Below are 19,900 nucleotides of genomic sequence, written 5' to 3' on the forward strand. Positions count from 1 at the left end.
GTTGGAATGGGATTAGTTGGAATTGGCTGAGTTAGAGTAAAATACTCGTACACTGGCCCAGGTTAAGTTACGTTAGAATAAGTTAGGTTGTCTTAGGCTATGTTACGTTAGGTTAAGTACAATTACCGTACTGGGTTAGGTTGGCTTTGGTTGTGCTGGGTTAGATTAGGACAGGCTAGGTCGGATTAGGGTACGATACTACATGAATTTTCTGATGATTTTATGTTTGGAATATGCACAGTTCCCCTGAAAATTGTTTTGCATTGCTGAGATGCCAGGTTACAGACTGATATTTATTTCCACAAACATATATTATTTACGAGGGTGAGAATACCGTAATATCATTAACAAAACAGTTGAAATTAAAACTGAGTATTTGTTTCATATCTTTCATTAAAAAAAAAAAATAGATTAGCTTATGTCGCAGATTAGGGTAAATTAGACTACAAAAGTTATGTTTGGCTTTTGCTACATTTACCAGAAATCGAGTTGGAATAAAAAGTACAGGATTAGTTTACTACATGGTGTTTTTGTTAACCCCCTCAGTGTCCTACTTCAATTTGGGTTATATTCGGTATGACGGTATATGCTTTTATTTTGCTGAGTGAATGGCCATGGTATTCAGATGATTGGTGTTCAAATATTGGCAGACACACAAACACTATAAGCAACACCTTGAACACACACACACACACACACACACACACACACACACACACACACACACACACACACACACACACACACACATACACAACAAATTCCCCTCCTTACCCAAACCCCTCCTCCCTCCCCTCCGAAAGGGTGTAGGGTGTCGCCGTGTGTCCAGCGCTCCCGACCACCTGTTTACAAACCTAACCTCACCCTAACCCATCTCACCCCCTGCCCTTCAGCTTACCCCTTGCCCTCCTTCCCTCCTACTAAGCCCACCCCTCCCCTATCTCTTTCAGGCTGCTCCTTGCCCTCCTTCCTTATGTTCACTCTAACCCTCCCTCAAACCTCATCCTACCCCACCATCCTCCCTTTCAGCTTACCCTTTGTCCCCCTTCCCTCAGTACACCCTAACCTACCCCATCCCACCCAACCTCTCTCAGTTTACCCCTTGCCCTTCTACCCGAACAACACCCTAACCTCACCCTACCTCATACCCCTGCCCTCCAGTTTCCCCTTTGCCTTCCAGCCATCACTTGACCTTACCTCACCCAACCCCACCCAATCTCACCTCCATCACTTCACCCTTAGCTCACCCCACCCACTCCCTTTCAGCTTACTCCTTGCTCTCCTTCCCTCATTGCACCCTACAACTCCTTCAATCCTCCCTTCCCGCACCCTACATTAAAGTGTTTATTGACAGGAAAATGTAGTAACAGTAGTAATTATAGTTCCAGATTCATCTGACACGCGAACCTGGAGGACTGCATGCTGAAGCTGCCCTTCTTCGCTAGTCCACAGCCAATTTCGAGGAAGAGATGGGAAATTGACCAACGCCTGCGTACTTGGGCAGGAGATCCACTCGACTTATATCGGTGCCACCACGTGAAGGCGTCCCTTTCCAGCACCGGTTGAATAAATACAGAAGACGTGATCGGTTTGAAGGGGTAAACCTCCATGGCCACACCTCAGTTGCCCTTACCTCACCCCACCTCTTCCCACATCTGTACACCTAACCCCACCTTACCTTCTCCTCCCTTCCGCCCCCACCATATCCCATCCCACCCAAACCCAGCTCACTGTACTCCCTCTTGCTTCCATAAATCAGGAAAAGAAGATAAAAACATTAAGAAGTAAAAAATAAATAACTGAATTAAATAATGCATCGTCCTATCCATTCATCACTCTCTCTCTCTCTCTCTCTCTAAAACACACACACACACACACACACACACACACACACACACACACACACACACATCTCTTCTTCTCTCCTTTTTTTACTCCAGCTTTACATAACCCTTTTCTCTTCCTTTTTCTATCCTTCGTCCTTCCCATAAACGAGGGAAGGAGAACTTGAAAAATGTATCGTTCATTTTTTCATTTTTCTTCCTCATTTTTAAATCTTCTCTCCTTTCTCCTCCTTCCCTTTAACCTAACGTTAGCTATCCCTTTTCTCTTCCTTTTCCATCCTTCGTTCTTCCCATAAACTACGTAAAAAAAAAAAAAAACACGGGACTGGCGTTCGTAAAGGCGGTGTTTTGGGTCCATGTTTTGACGTGAGATGCGCCGACCTGCCTCACCCTTTCTGAGCCACATATTTTTTCGGCTCCTCTTCTCTGTCCTCCTGTCTGTTCCTGTTTGTCTTCTTACTTCTTCTCTTTTCCGTCGTTCTTCTTATTACTTATTCGTTTATCTTATTTCCTCCTCGTCTATTTTTTTTCTCATTTCAGTTTTTACCTTCTCTCTTCCAGGTCTTTCTTTTCTCTCTCTATCTTCTTCTCTATCTCCTTGCCTGTTAGTGTCTATCTCCAAATCTGTGCTCTCTTACCTCCTCTTTCTCTTCCTTTTCACTTTATCAGCATCATTATTATTAAATCGGTATTGTCTTCCTTCAAAGTTCCTTTTTTCAGCTCTTCTCAAGAAAGGGTGGGTGACGTAAGTAGTGTTATAATGAGCTACACAGCAAGAGAGAAGTTGGTAGAGTGAAGGCAGAGAAAGTAAAGGAGGCAGAGACGGAGGACAAATAGTAAATGTGAGTGAGAAAGCGAAAGAGCAAAAATGAGATGCAGAGAGAAGGGAAGGAAATGGATAAATGAAGAATGGTAAAAGGACGGGAAGAAAAGAGCATGAAAGAAAGAAAAAACGACAGAAAAGGGAAAGGTGGAAAGACAGAAAGTATGAAATGGAAGAAGCCGTAGGAGAAGGAAAAACTGAGTGAGAGAGAAGAGGAAGAAAGAGAAAAAGGGAGATAGAAGGACGGGAGAGTGGGAAAAAAAAACGGTGGGAGGAGGAGAGGAAAATGGTAGAGTTAGGGAGAGAGGGAGAAAGATAGCGAGTGAGAGGGAGATACAGCGGGCTATTTCTGACCAAGTGGAGGATATATTAATAAGCCGAGTGACACGCCTATATTAACACCGCGATATAGGTTGAAAGAGAGAGAGAGAGAGGGCTATAGGTGAGACTCCCTGGCTTGATGGGTATTTATAGTCAATGCATCAACAGGTGATATAAGGGCTATCAGGGCCTGGTCGGGGTCCCTGTAACTAATAATGCGGATGACAGGGGCAGGTCGAGACACTGATTTCATGGGTAAAAATAATTCGATGGTTTTCCTGTGTGTGTGTGTGTGTGTGTGTGTGTGTGTGTGTGTGTGTGTGTGTGTGTGTGTGTGTGTGTGTGTGTGTGTGTGTGTGTGTGTGTGTGTGTGTGTGTGTGTGTGTGTGTGTGTGTGTGTGTGTGTGTGTGTGTGTGTGTGTGAATAGGATAAGAGAGACTAGAAAATTATCACTGCCAAATTAGTGCCTGCCAAGCTCCAGCAACAAGCTCAACCATCATCACCATCACAAACAAGGCTAGTTCTTCCCTGCATTTGATTCGGCGACCTACTTGATCAGTCTTAGTCTAGTCCTCAAACCATCATCACCATCGTCATTATCGTCATCATCATCAACATCTGCAGCATCACCACCATAGCATCACATCACTTCACTACTAGTCTAATCTCTATATCATCATCATCATCATCATCATCATCATCAGAAAGCCAACTCACACACACAGCACCACACCACCACACAACCAAATCCATCAAGGTATCATATTCACCTCACGAGTCTTACACAATCACTTCACCCAAACTTTCCATCCCAAACAAATATATAAAGCTCAACAAACCTCCCTACAGAATACAACACGCCATACACCACACTATACAGTACCCCAGACCCCAACAACACACTATGCATCACACCGTAAACCAATCATCATACTATGCCACACAACACACCTACACACAACACACCATACTCAAACACATAACACATGCAGTATAGCACACCACATACCACACCATACACCACAACCACACTATACGCCACACCATACACTATGCAACCCACCATACATCATAAAGTGGTAAAGTGGTGGTCCGCTGTCTCAGAGGACGTTAGTTCGATTTCACGTTAGAAGAGGCCCCAGTTTGCGAAACTGAATTTCGTTAAAAGCTTTAATGAGCTTCCCCAACACCATCGATATGTTATACTGTATATACATCTCTACTAATACAATCATACCAGTTCTGAATTAAAACGGGCCTAGAATTTATTCGATATGAATGGCAAAAATTACTATCAGTGACATGACATGGTCATGTGTGTGCCACATTCCTACATCATACCATTTTACGCACTACCACGCCACAGTAACACACTAGTGCTTCACTACCACGCCACAGTATCACACCAGAACCACAAAACACCTACACAGCACCACAAATAATTGTTCCTTTCCACACCAGACTGTATACTACCACACAATACAGTAGCTTTAGTTATATATCATATCACCACACCACACCACACACCACATTCATACACCCGTAACACCACTAACCCCCCCTCCAAGCCACCACTACACAACACCGCCACACTACACCAGAACCACACCCCAACACACTACCATATCAGAATCCTCACCACACCACACCACACTGTATCCAAACCAAATCCATCACAGTTTTATTAACCACACATGCGGTTAACCACATACCGCAGCTCACCACATACACACCCCATCACCACCACCACACTAAAATCCTCCCTCAGCACAGCACATCAGAGTTCTCCCTCCTAAGCTCGCCCTGGCCAGCATTAAGATAGCATTGTCATCAGTGGTGGGGGCCTGGCTCTGCCGCCCCTCACTCTCTGATTACCACACCAACCCACACTACCCTTGCCGGATGCTGGGGAGGAGGGAGTGGGGGCGAGAAATGGGAGCGGGGAAGGAAGAGAGGGAGGGAGAGGTGGGGCTGTGGAGGGGAGAGAGTGAGAGAAGGGAGAAGAAATAAACGGATGAGTGGAAAGAGAATGATATGAAGGGAGAGGGAGGAAACCGGAATGAGAGGGGAAAAAGAGGAGTGTGTTTGGTACAGCAAGGGAGGAGTAGAAACAGGCTGAAGGAAAATGAGGAGAGATGGGAAAGGGGAAGGTAAGAGGAAAAAAAAAAAAGATTGGAGAAAAGGGGAAGGTGAAAAGTGGAGGTGGGAAAAGAGGGGAAAAGAGGGGATAGTACGGTCATCGATGAGGGACCCTGACTCTACTTCCCCTTACTCTATGATTTCCTCACCACTTTAGGATGATGGGGAGGAGAGGGAGAGGAGAAGGGAGGAGAAATGTAGGGGTGAGTGGGGAGAGGATGAAAAGGCATGAATTTCCACTAACAACCCGCAGTCCATATCGCCCTCTTAATGTATTCCCAAAATTAAGAAAGGGGAAGTTAATGGCTATAATGAATTTTTACTGGATGATGAAGCTGAAAATAGTGATGGCAGCCATGACGGAGATAATGCAATGGTGATGATGATAATGATGATGATGATGATGATGATGGTGATGATATGTTTTTGGACGCTCCAGCATCTCTCTAGGACCCGGACTGTCCGTCTGTCAACCAGCATGGATTTTCGGAGGCATGGCGTACATACTCAACTCCCGTAGAATTTAGCAAAGCCGCGTATTAGGCCCCGGTGTTTTTTTTTCTTCTTGTTTGTGCTGCTGTAAGATATATAATAGCATGAACAATGAGATAAACACAAATAAAGTAAAAATAATGGGAGGATACGAAGAATTAAAAAAGGAAGGGAAGAGGTAGAATGGGAATCGAGAGGCAGGGAGGGAAAGGAGCGAAAACAATGAAATCATGTTGAGAGAGAGAGAGAGAGAGAGAGAGAGAGAGAGAGAGAAAGAGAGGTAAGAGAGAGAGAGAGAAAGAGAGGTAAGAGAGAGAGAGAGAAAGAGAGGTAAGAGAGTGAGAAAGAAAGAGGAACTGCTTGGAGGTGAGGATAGAGAACGAATGAAGAATAAACTGAAGGGTAATGTGATATGGGGGAAGGGAGGAGGAGGGGGAGGGAGGAGAGGGGGAAACAGGAGGAGGGAGGAAGATAAGAAGAGAAGAGGGAGGAGGGGACAGGAAGAGGAGGTGAAGGAAAGAAAAGAGGAGTTAAGAGAATGAAGAATTAGAAAAGAAATAGAGGAGGAAAAAAAAAGACAAAATGAGAGCAAACGAAGACGGAAAAAGACTGTCAGAGAAAGAAGAAGGAGTAGAAAATAAGAGTGAAGAAAAATTAAGAAAAACAAAAGAGTAGAGAAGATGGCAGCGAAAACGAAAGGAAATGAAGTGAAACGAAGCAGAGAATGGACTGCGAGAGGGATAGGAAGAAAGAAGAAAGAGGAAATGAGAAATGGAGATGAGGAAACATATGGAGAGAAGAAAATGATAACACCTCCATTTACTTATCATTAAAATCTTTGAAAATATCTGCTCCATCTCTAAGGCCAATCCATACACACAAAATTGTATTTCTTACTGCATATTGCACTGTTGAATTTCGAGTTAAAAATAAATCAACCCTTGTTATTATCATTTACATTAGGATCACTGTTGCCATTTTATTTCTTTATTTTTGACATACCTTAGATTCATTGTTCACATTTCATTTGACTATCTTATTATACTTCTGCTTACGTATATCAGTTTGTTGTTCTCATATCATCTCTCTGTTTACCCCACTCATTTATCTCTACTGACATATGCAGTCCTATCTGTTCTGGTTTACCACGCCTCTTTCTTAATCTTCAAACTTCCTTACATATATCTTCTTCACCACCCTGTTTATAGCCAATTATCATTTTTTAGCTTCCACTCTCAGACCAGAGCACGTTTATTCTGGCCTGACAAAGATCCCTCACCCCCTTCAGCTTTGTTGATCGCCGAGGTGGTAAGACTGGAAAGCTAATCTGACTCGCAAAAAGGAGGCTCATTCCTACCTCATATCTAAAGGCCTCGGATTTTGTACAACCACGACATAGTATTATAGTTGCTTGAGTGACCCAGTTCCGTCAGATAAAAACTAGCTAACTATTACTCAGCCTATTTCATATCATCAGCCTAGTCACATCTCGCTACTTTCATGCCCTTCTGTGTTTCATACCCGCAAAATTCACTCATATATACTGCACCCTTTCGACATTCTGTTTAAAATTATCCAGCTTAGGCCTACTTCCTATTGGCCTTCCATGCCTCCTCCCACACTCAGAGTCCTATGCAGCGTGACATGAAGGTTCCGTAACAACTCCTCCTTAGCGATTTATTTTATTTTGCTTTAATTCTCTCTTGTATGCTGCTTACATGGCATTAATATCGACTTAGCTTGCATTAATAATATATGGAGAATAAATCGCTACGGAGGAGACGTTACGGGATTTCGAAAGCCACATTGTTTTTTCAGACCCTAGACTCACTCGCGTATACTCCTTTCACATTCTTATTTACAGTTATTCCTTCCTAAACTAAATCAGGTCATCCGGCGGTATAATTCAATTGGAAAAGGAGTCCTGGTTGTGAGAATACTTTCTAACACACGCCTCTTCCTTTTTAATATAGTAAAAATAAGGCATAATAAAAAATAATGAAGAAAGAGACAAACAGCCTAGGGAAAATGAAAACTGAATAAGTAGAAATAAACGGGGGACAAAGAAAAGAAAAAAAGAAAACAAGAAAATAAAGGATAATAAAAAACAGTAAGTGTACCGAGCTGAAATAATTGTGAAAAACAAAGCAAGAAATAAACGATGAAGCAAAGTGAGAAAGCGAGAAAGAAAGCGTGAAATAAACGGAGAGAGAGAGCAAGCGAAAGAGTAAAGTGGATGGCGTGATGTATTGATGAACCGAGGCGGGGAGACTGTTTGCATTGCTTGGTGGGGAGAGGACGATGGGGGAGGGGAGAAGGGGAGAGAGTGAGAAGAGGCAGAGGGAGAAGAGGGAGAAGGAACGGAAACTGAGGAGAAGAGAGAGAGGAAGGTAGGAAATGTGGTGGAGCGAGGGACAGGGAAGGAATGGGGAATTGGGAGAGGGAAGGAAAGGAGAAGAATAAGGAAGAATGAGAGAGGAAAGAAAGAAGGGAAGGAGAAGGTGAAGGGAGAAAGAGGTAGGGAAAGCAAAGAGAGGGGGAGGTAACATGGTAGTAGTAGCAGTAGTAGTAGTAGTAATAATAATAATAATAATAATATGTAACTGATACACATACCATCACCCATTATCACCACCCATCATCATCACCACCACTATACCACCAACAGTTTCGTCACCATTATCATTACCAATACCACCACACTCACCACCACTGCCTTCAGCCATTATCATCATCACCACCACCATTATCACCAACATTAACACTAGCATTAAATATGTATCACCCTCCATCACCACCACAATCACCAACACTGAAACAACATCCATCACCGTCACCCCTATCATCACCATATCACCACCGCCGCTACTGTCACCACCACAGCCTTCACCATTATCACCACCTGCTCTTTATGGGGCCTGTATCACCATCAGTGTGCCATTTTTCCTCACCACAGCCACAGCCTTCAGTATACAATAACCAACTCTAGCATAACCCACCTTCCATAACCAGCATCAGAAAAGGCGTATGTTTTATCCAAGTCTATAACACCGAACAGTCTGGTCATCTGAATATCAGTATGGCAGACTTTATTGGTCTGCCACACGACCCAGCGACATGGCAAAAAATAAAAAAAGAAAAAGTGAAAAGAAAAGAAAAGAAAAGGCTAAAACCATTACACCAGTCCAAAATGAAAGACCCTTAACTTGTTTTCGATATGAACGATTGGTACTAGCCCCCAAGTGGTGACATGCGTAGATGTGTGGCACGTAGAACTGCTGGGTCTTAGTGGAAGGACCATCAAATATGTATGACAAAAATCAGACACTAAAAGAAAAAAAAAAGAAAACGCCGAGCCACAACGACCACGACCACCACCCCTACCCCCATCTAGGTCTCCCCGTAGCCAGTCTGTCCATTATTGTAACAACACTGTGGGTGGTGATGGTGGTAGGTTCCAGATGCTGCTCTGCCTGACTCCATCTTGGTGTGGTTGTGGGTGTAGGTGTATGTGTGACGATGTGGGAGGAAGTGTGGGTGTGGGTGAGAGGGTTAACAGGGAAGTAGGGTTGTGTGTACTTTATGTGTGAATGTGGTAGGGTAGTTTGTGAGAATTTTGTGTATGTGGAAGTAGGTGTGTGGGTGTGGGTGTGATGGTGGCATGTAAAAACTATGTGTAAGGGATGGAGAGGGTGTGGCAGCAGGTATGTGGGTGTTTCTGGACGGATGTAGGGAATGGACGTGTGAGGGTGTGGGATGTGGGTGTGAGTGTGGATGCATGTACTGAATAATGAAATATACTGTGGGGACAGTGTGTAAGGGTGTCTTGGGGTGTGTATGTGTATGTGAGGGTGTGGGGTGTAAGAGTAAAAATTGTGGGTGTGTTAAGCAGAGTGTGTGTGGGCGTGGGAATCGAGGTGTGTGTGTGGAGGGTGGAGTATGGGTGGGCGGGCTGGGGGGTGGGGTGGGATGGGGTGGAGGCGTAATGGGTTGGGTGTAAACAGTGTTATCTACAGCGTCCCCGGGTCCCATTTGTCGCACCCACCAACACCACCCTGAGAGAGTGAGAGAGAGAGAAAGAGAGAGAGAGAGAGAGAGAGAGAGAGAGAGAGAGAGAGTCATATGCGGTGCTGAATTGAAATCAGGACGCCAGGGATAAAAAGAAATTAAACTTCTTTATCAGGAATGTCTTTAAATTCGCAATAAAGTTCCCCGTGACGTAATAAAGTTCCCCATGACGTAATAAAGTTCTCCATGACGTAATAAAGTTCCCCATGACGTAAGCTACACAAAGGGAGAAACCCAGTGAATTCAGCTGAACATATGGCTTATTAGACTTTTTATTTTGGGTTTTTAAGACTGGTGGTGGATCAGCGAGGATTACACTGAAATTTCTAGGATCCAAGACTTCATCCCTTCTGTTCGAGGGCGTAAATTCTGCTTTGATACTGCTACACGTGAGGGCGATTTTATTCAGCTCGAGACTTTTAAAAATGGAGGGGTTAAATATAGTCGTTCTTATTTCTTCAACGCAAGAGATCCTCAGTGTGGGAACTAGAAAAATCTCAGTGTCCTACTCTTCCCTACCTGCCCTACCTTTCCCTTCATATTACTTGGCCCTGTTCTCCTCTATTCTACCCTGTTCTTTCCTTCCTGTCGTGCATATTCACACAGTTATCCTTCCAGCCCTGTCATATCCTATCCTTCCCTACCTATCCTACCCTACTCAGCCATATTCCATCCTACTCATCCTTCCTATACTCTACCCTTTCCTACACTAACCTTCTTTTTTCCTCCCTTCCTTCTCCTACTACCCTTCTCTTTTCTTCCCCTCCTTCTCCAGCTACCCTGCCTTTCCCTACCCCATCTACCCTACCTTACCCTACCCTGCCGTCCCCAGTGTATAGCGGCTTTATCAGGGAGGGTTTCTGGTGCCTGTATTTTGGGTTTCATTGGGAGAGATAAGGAAGGCAGTCACCGTCGCTACCCATAACCATTTCCGCCCCTTTAAACCCATTCCTAGGGGTAAGGGGGCAGAGGGTGTGGCTGGGGGCAGGTAAAGGGTGAGGTACTGGGTGGGATAGACGTAGGCAGGGAGGCAGGGTGGGTGTGACGTGAGTAGAGGGTGGGGTATGGGGAGGGACAATGGGTAGGAAAGGAGTGTACAGCGGTGGGCGCGGGGTGAGGCAGGGGTGGGCATAGGGATGGGTAAGTAAGTAGGGTGGATGTGACATGGATAGATGTATGAGGTAAGGCTGGTGCAAGGGCGGGTATGAGTGCGGAGGGAGGTGGAGAATGTATGAGGCAGAATGGGTGAAAGGAAGAGGTGGGTATGAAAGAGTAGGGAGATGGGTAAGAGGAGTAAGTGCCTGGATGGGGGGATGTAAGGATGTAAGAAGGAGAGAAGTAGAGGTAAGATTTTGGATGGAACATGGGTGTGACAAGTCATAAATCTGGTGAGGGCGTATGCGTAAGGTGTTGATGAGTAGGGATATGGAGAAAGGCTGAGGCAATTGGAATGGATGGAACAAGTGCCAGCGATTCAATAGAAAGAGGAAGCATAGAGGCGTAAAAGTAGGTGGGGTAGTAGGGAAGTTCGGTATGGGTGGGTAAGAAGGTGGGGTGAAGATGGACGCTGAGAAAGGTGGCAGGGCTGAAGGTGGGGTAGAGGTAAACACTAAGAGGGTGTGGATAGGGAGGCAAAACAGAAATGGGTGAGTGGTACAGTATAAGTGGGTATGGGGGTAGGATGTAGTGGAGTTGGAAGAGGGAAAAACTGGTGGGCAAAGATGTGGGGAAGAATTAAAGCACAGAGGTGAAGAGGTGGGACAGACTGGAGTAGAGGAGCAGAGTAGAAACAGCAGATGGTGGAGTCTAAGTGAGTATGAAAGTTGGGAGTGGGAGGCAAGGAAGGAGAGGTATTGGTGGGCAAAGTAATGGGTTAGAAGTAATAATGAGGCATAGGTGGGTAGGAAGGTGGGACATTTTCAGGTTTCTTTATACACAGAAGAGGATCCTATGGCCTGAGAAAATTGTCTCTACTAAAGAATGTTGGACGAAATAGAAGTCAAAATCAAGATCCCTTCATTTCCAGGTATTAGGTCACTATCTATCTATTACCAGACGCCTCAATCCCGTTTTGGGTGGCCACAAACAAATCGCCTCCAAGTCGCCCTGTCCCCCGCCATTTCACTGCCCTGCTCCCAACTCACACCCCCCTCTCTCATATACCTCTCCACCCCATCCCTCCATCTCATCCTCGGCCTCCCCCTCCCTCTTCCCCCCTCCACCTCACTCACATACACTCTCTTCGTCAGTCTTTCACCCTCCATCCTCTCCACATGGCCAAACCACCTCAGTGTGTTCCTCATAACGCTTCCTAGCTTCCTATCACAACCACATCAACACCACAACGCTCCTTTATATCCTCATTCGTCAGCCTGTCTCTCCATGTGACTCCACAGGCTCCTCTTAAATAACTCATTTCCACTGCTCTCACTCTTGACTTGTGTCCTTCCAACAACGTCCAAGCTTCACTTCCGTACGTTAGAGTTGGTATCACAACACTGTCATGTAGTAACTTTTTCACTTCCATGCTCACTTCCCTGTTTCTTATCACTGCTTTCAAAGAACCAGCAACCTTTCTTCCCTGCTGTACCCTTTCAAGCACTTCACCCTCCAAACATCCATCCTTACACATCACACTACCCAAGTACTTAAACGTACTCACATTTTCCAATTCCTCACCATCCAACCTCGCTGTACATTCACTGACTTCACCTCTCTCAAAGACCATCACTTTACTCTTCCCTACCCCCCCATGGGGGTAGAGGGGTTTTTCAAGAATACTCCCCCAGTATCCCTGCTTGTCGTAAAAGGCGACTAAAAGGGTTGGCGGAGGGTTAGTGCCCCTCCCCGGAAAACAACTAACTAAATAAACAAACAGTAAGTATTAAGTCACACTGGGTATAAAAGACTGGACAGTACAGGCAGTGGAAAAATAAGGCACGGGAAGAAGGGTAGCAACATCCAGAGAGTAAATCTTCCTGGGCATGAAAGAGGCAGGTGAGTAGGAAGGCGGGCAGCGCAGTGCGGGGGAATGGGTGTATGAGCTTGCGTGCAGATAAACAGGAAATGAAAACAAATAATACTGGGCCAATGAAAGAGATTAAAAAGAAAATTGTTAAGTGAACGAGAGTGAAGTACGTAACAATCAAATACAGAATCAGATATGGTACTTAGATGTGGCAGGAAGGACAAGGAGGAGGAAGGCTGAAGGATGAAGATATGACAATGTAGGGGCTGAAAAGGACTAGAAAGGACTAAGCCGGGGAAAGCAAGACATTGTAGGGGCGTACAGGACAGGACAGGACAGAGGTAGAATACTGGATACGGCAGGGAAGGGTAGCGGAAGAAAAAAAAATGACAGGTCAGGGCAAAGTAGGTCAGGGCATGGCAGGGAAGGGATAAAGTAAAAGAGAACAGAGGGATAACGAGGGCAGGACAAGGCAGGGTAGTACTGGGTAGGGCATGGCAAGGCAGAGCAGGTATGACAAGAGGCAGATTAGAGGGTAGGGAAGGGGACGAGTAGGAAAAGATCAAAGGTCCAGGCAGAGTAGGACAAGACATGGGAGGGCAGGAGTAGATCACAGCAAAGCAGAACCGCCAGGAGGAAAAGGTAAGACACGGCAGGGTAAGGCAAGACAGGGCAGGGAAGGGCGTAGCAGGGCAGGAGAAGGCAAGGTAGGGATACAGTAGTGCTGGGCAGAGGGGTAAGGAGGGCAGGACAGGGCAGGGTAAGACAGGGCAGAGGGGTAGGGAGGGGACTGGACCTGTCGGAAGCCGGGTAAGGACCTTTTTAGCCGTGTTATTTAGAAGGGGCAGCTTGTAGAGCAGGGGTCCATAGGGAGGCAGGTTAGAGCACTTTTACGGCTGGTGGAGAAAGAAAGAGCCTGATGCCGTATTTAAAAACATTTTTGAACCTAACATTCATATACAATTATTTTGTATACTTTCCCTTTACTTACACTGTTTCCGAGCACTTCACAATTGAACTGGAGTGAATATTTGTGTAAAAGATAAGAAAAATCATACGAATTATGAAAATACTAAACGGTCAAGGAGAATTATTTTTCTTGCAAATAAATTAAGATCCTTAATAAATACGGACCCTGTGTTACTCTCAACCTCTCGACTGTTGGTGTCCTTATCTCGTGTAGAAGTGTAGAGTGGTGGGCAGGGAGGAATAAAAGCCACTGGAATCGCCCACAATACTCAAGTGACCGTGCGGGAGAAAATATGTGAGCCTCTGGTGGGTTGTGAAGCTGCTCTGTAATGCAAACTATATGCTGAAAGTCTACAAAAGCTTTTATTTCCACAAGAATGATGAACCTTTATCAGGATCACCTCTGTATTTGGCCATAATCGGAATAATACCATGTTCATCATATATAAAGGTAAAGACACACTGAGGAACGCTTTTATAGAGCTGACCAGTCGTGTGAGGGATGAATTAATGATATTTGTTAAATTTTGCATTACAGAACGGGACAGAAGAGTAATGTGTGTAGATAGATCAGCGCCGCGTGTTCATCGCAATGGGAAACGTACGAAAGGCTGAAAGTTCAGATATTCTGTGGTAAAAGTAGTGTAGTGAGTGAGGTACATTGTATAGTTCTCAAGGCAAACTCTTTCGCCTTTGTCTGTCAACTTGTACCTTTCCTTCTTGCTGGAAGTTTGCTCTCATTCAGCCAGTCCCAAAGAAGGGTGACCACTCCCAACCCTCCAACTATCGTCCAATTGCTTTAACGTCCTGTATTTCAAAAGTTTTCGAGTCAATTCTTAATAGAAAAATTTTAAGGCATCTTTCCTATCACAACCTTCTTTCCGATCGTCAGTATGGGTTCCGTCAGGGACGCTCCACTGGCGATCTTCTCACCTACCTTTCAGACTCCTGGTCATCCTCCTTTCGGGACTTTGGCGAAAGCTTTGCCATTGCACTTGACATCTCAAAGGCTTTCGATCGAGTCTGGCATAAATCTTTAATTTCCAAACTGCCCTCCTACGGTTTCTATCCTTCTATCTGTGCCTTCATCGCTAGCTTCCTTTCTGGTCGTTCTATAGCCGCTGTTGTAGACGGCCATCGTTCTTCTCCTAGATCTATCAACAGTGGTGTTCCTCAGGGCTCTGTCCTATCACCAACTCTCTTCCTTTTATTCATCAATGATCTTCTAAGCTGTACATCTAACCCTATCCACTCATACGCTGATGACTCCACCCTTCACCTTTCCATTTGGTTCCCGCAACGCCCATCTCAACAGTTACTTCAAGAAACAAGGGATGAGGCTATGGCACACCTAATGTCTGACTTGGCTCGTATCGCTGACTGGGGTAAAAATAATATGGTTGTCTTTAATGCATCTAAGACTCAGTTCTTACACCTATCAACCCGACAAAATCTTCCACAGGTATACCCATTAATGTTTAATAATATTCAGCTTAATCCTGCATCATCCTTGAACATGCTTGGGGTTTCATTTACTCAAGACTTATCTTGGAAAGATCATATTACATCTCTTGTAAAATCTGCTTCTAAGAGATTGGGTGTGCTAAGCCGACTCCGCTCTTTCTTTACCCCTGCACAATTGTTGACTCTATACAGAGGTTTTATCCGCTCCTGTGTGGAATACAACTCTCATGTGTGGGGAGGCTCCCCACATACAGCTCTTCTCAATAGGGTGGAGTCAAAGGCTTTTCGTCTCATTAACTCTCCTCCTCTTACTGACTCCCTTCAACCTCTGTCTCTTCGCCGCACTGTTGCATCTTTATCTCTTTTCTATCGCTACTTTAATGGTCACTGCTCCTCTGAACTGTCTGCTTGCATTCCTCCACCTCTACGACGGGCGCGTAGCACCCGTCTGGCAGCAAACTCTCATCCCTTTTCTGTCCAACTCTCTAATGCAAGAGTTAACCGTTACTCCCAGTCTTTCATTTATGCAACAGGTCAGCTCTGGAACTGTCTCCCTCTGTCTGTATTTCCTGCTGCCTATGATCTCCAGCCTTTCAAACGCAGTGTGTCCAGGCATCTCAAAATGATCGGATCTTGAATTTGGCTCTCTATTGTATTTTGTTTTTCTCTTGGAGGGAACTGTTACTGCGGGCCATGGCCTTTGGTTCCTTCTTCCTCGCATAAAAAAAAAAAAAATCTCTCTCTCTCTCTCTCTCTCTCTCTCTCTCTCTTCTACTATACTCTTCACCTCTTCTCCTCCTCTCACCAGCCTCTCCTTCTCTATTGCTAATAAAACCAACTCTTGTTTTTCCATGTCATCGGATATCCCTTAAAACAATGACTCTCTTTTACACCAATTTGCTTTCACCTGCTTCTCTTAACAGCCCGATGTGTTTGCTCTTTACTTTAATAGTCTTTGATGTCTCCATTAATTTCTTCAGGCCCATGACACCTTCTACTGTATATTCTGGCTGTTGTAGGGTCATGCATATTCTGTTCATTAATTAGGCGTAAGACTGTCATTCCTCCACCTGAATGATGTGCTGTGACAAGACGTTTATCCTGGAATATCCTTATCAAGAGGAAGTGCTATGGAAATGATGCAGAGCTAAAGTATTGTCCTACTTTACAAATCAAGAAACGGAAATAAGATGCAAGAAGCGAAAATTTCTGCCTAATTTAAATGAATGATCTACAGTATAACACAGCTTAATGAACACCCTAAAAACTGAAACATGAACAGTATTAAAAAAATAATTACACTGATTTCTTCAGTCTAATAATTTATATGAATAAACTGAAAATGTCTGACCTCAAAGATACTTTTATAATTAAAAAAGAGCAAGATTTGTAGCGACAGGATGCAAAGCAGTCTAAGATGCATTTCTGACAGTGAGAATATGCTTTAATTTCCTTGGAGCAGCTATGTTTTACTCAGGCTATCCCGTAATCGCTATATCCGCCTCATGGGAGACCTCTCGTTGTGAAGAAGTGGGATGTGTCCACATGTTGCCCTAAATCTACTGACAGTAGCTACACTGTTCACTTTATCTACGGAAAACTTGCCACCTCTTGAAGAAAGTGACTAACACAAGAATATGGTGCTAGTCATGAAGAAGTGCTATGAAAAATTGCAAAACCGTAGTATTATTTTATTCTACCACTGAGCTACAGGAAATAAGCGGCAAAAGGTCGAAAAATTCCGCTAATTTAAGTGAATAAAATATACAGTAAAATCCTAAACCGTCCCATCCATTCTAAAAAGGTTTAGTCAAAATATTACTGCAATATTCCCAATAACGGCGAAAACAAAAATAAGCATAAAAATGTAAAATACAAGTAAAGAACTAAGCAAAGAAAGGCAAACAGGAGGCAGATTCCTCTGTTATGAAACGTATCATTTTCCATCAGTAAAAACAATATTATGCAAAACTTGTTAAAACAGATGAAAATTATGTTGATGAAAATGATAATAGCATATATATATATATATATATATATATATATATATATATATATATATATATATATATATATATATATATATATATATATACAGTATATTTATATATATATATATATATATATATATATATATATATATATGAGAAAGTCTTAGGTGTACCCAGAGTATGAGGAAGAACGTGGTGAAGCAAGATGCAGGTAGACAAACAATTTGATAAATAAAAAGAAAAAGCGAGTAAACGGAGATGAGTAAAAAATAAATGCAAAAAGAGAAAATGAGAGAACAGGAGAAAAAAAAATTAAGCCAGAAAAAAAATGGGAGTAAAGCAAAAAATGAAAAAAAGTAATGTAAACAGCGATGGAAAAAACCGAGAATATGAAGAAGCAAGTAATAAGTAAGGAAATGGGAATGAAAAAAAAGTAAAACAAATTATGTGTGAGGAAATGCATTAAGAATAATAGTTAAAATAAAAAAGAAAGTAAAGATAAAAGAGAGCATAAAATAAACTAATGCAAGCAGTGACGAAATCTAAGTGTTACGGAACGAGAGAGAGAGAGAGAGAGAGGAAATATTAAAGACAGATGAAGCAATGAAAAGTAAGAAACAGTCACGGTAAGGTGTGACGAAACCAGTGAGAGAGAGAGAGAGAGAGAGAGAGTCAGCTATCCCCCAAGGTCCTGTAATATGATCCCCGCCTTATCTGTGGCAGAATACAGAGATGGGAGGCGTCTAATTGTCTGCCGCTGTTGTTTGTGTTTATTGTTTATATTTATACCTCAAGGGGGGACTATGACTCGTCCCTGGGGCTTTGTAATGCCTTTTTTGTATCCAGCTAAATTAAAGTTCTGTTTCTACGTCTACCTGATGATTTCTGCTTTCCTGACGCAGTTCGCTTGTCTTTTTGTTAGTGTGATGATTCTGATTCCTACTTTCCTGTCGCAGTTCGCTTGTCTTTTTGTTAGTGTGATGATTCCCCCACCCACACCCCCTTTTTTCCTCAGTTTGTGTGATTCTAATTTTCTTTTGCAAACCCTCAGCGTTTTATTGTGCAGGTGATTTTGGGTGTAACCTGATAATTGTTACATATTTCTGATATCCACCGAGATTAGATAGACAGATTGATAGATGAAGAGACATATACTGTGCATGGATAGACAGACAGACAGAGAGACAGACAGCCAATGTATGAAGAAAGAATGCATTTAAGACGGAGAGTAATGTAGGATGGAATAAAGGACTGTACCTGAGGAAACATAAAGTGAACGATAAAGTGACGCAGAATGGAGTGAGACGGAACGGAGAATTGCTGTGATGAGTCATTATTAAAAAGCAAGATCGTGACTAAAGACGAATTTAGATGGAATGAAAGACTGAAAATGCGACAAGATGTTGTAGAAAAGATTGAAAGAAAAAAAAATGGCTCGAAATGAAATGAATGACTGCACATGATCTAGCGTAAAGAGTAAAAAGTAATGTCGAAATACGAATCTGGGTGTAAATGAAGGATGTGACTTGACCTGGGAGAAAGAGGAAAAAAGTGATGAAGGATGGAACGAGACGAAATGGAGTACTATGGAAGAGTCAAGACAAAGAGGAAGAAAGATGAATCTGGATGTAATAAAGACAGCGTTTAAGAGAGGAGTGAAAGAAAGTGATGCAGGACGGAAAGAGATGAAATGGAGAACAGCGGCACAGTCATGATACAGAGGAAGAGCTGACGAAAAACGGAACTGGAAGGAATGAAGGATCGTAGCTGAGACAGGGTAAGGTTGCAAGGAAGTCTCTCTGTCACGGGCTTATGGATGTGGCTCGGGATGTGGCGTCAGACTTGTGATATTTCCTTTCCCTTTTTTGGTTATCAGTCAGTGAGGGGGAAAGGAGGAGAAAGAAAAAAATAGAGATGGATGAAAAAAAGAGAAAAGGAAAAAGACAGACTGTGATATATGACGGAAAGGAAATAACAGAGGATCGAGAGTGGGGGATGATACGCTGAGAGAGAGAGAGAGAGAGAGAGAGAGAGAGAGAGAGAGAGAGAGAGAGAGAGAGAGAGAGAGAGAGAGAGAGAGAGAGAGAGAGAGGAGAATTTGATATAAAAATAAGACAAAAGGAAATAACGAAGGAAAACGATGGAAGATGACAGATTTTGGCCATGAAGGTGCTGCTGCTGCTGATGATGATGATGATGATGAGGGGGGAGGAGAAGGAGGAGGAGGACTGTAATGATGATATAGAAGATTTACGACAGCAATGATAACAGCTTGGAATAACTCATAAATAATGTGACAATTTTCCTACCTAGATCATTAAGAACAAAGACCAGTGCCACAGCGTTCATTCCGACCCTCTGTTAAGTGAACAAACCATTATTCCTATTTTAATTGCTTGTGCTAACGATTAATTATATTCGTTTGGTAATTATCAACTTTGTTCTCTCTCATTAAGTGTATTGAAAATTTAGTGTTCATTTGACTGGCTGCTAAAGAAACAAACCATTATTTTTATTATAAATGCTTGGTCACTAATAAATATTCTCTCTCTCTCTCTCTCTCTCTCTCTCTCTCTCTCTCTCTCTCTCTCTCTCTCGTTAATCCTTTTAGACTGATGAGATATTGTTTTTATTTGTTTCATATGCAAAGGATTATATTCAGCTGGAGAGATTTTTTAACCTGGATGAGTTTGATACAATTTACATTAAGACTTGAAACTGGGGATTAATTTTAAGGTTGCATAAAATCATCTTAAAAATAGAAACAACGACCTGATAATTACGTCAACGGAGTGAAAAAGCTAAGCAGGCAGTCTTTAA

The sequence above is a fragment of the Coenobita brevimanus genome, chromosome 64 (genome assembly GCF_032717465.1).
Source record: "Coenobita brevimanus isolate Jiangsu-jjx chromosome 64, ASM3271746v2, whole genome shotgun sequence".
NCBI lineage: Eukaryota > Metazoa > Arthropoda > Malacostraca > Decapoda > Coenobitidae > Coenobita > Coenobita brevimanus.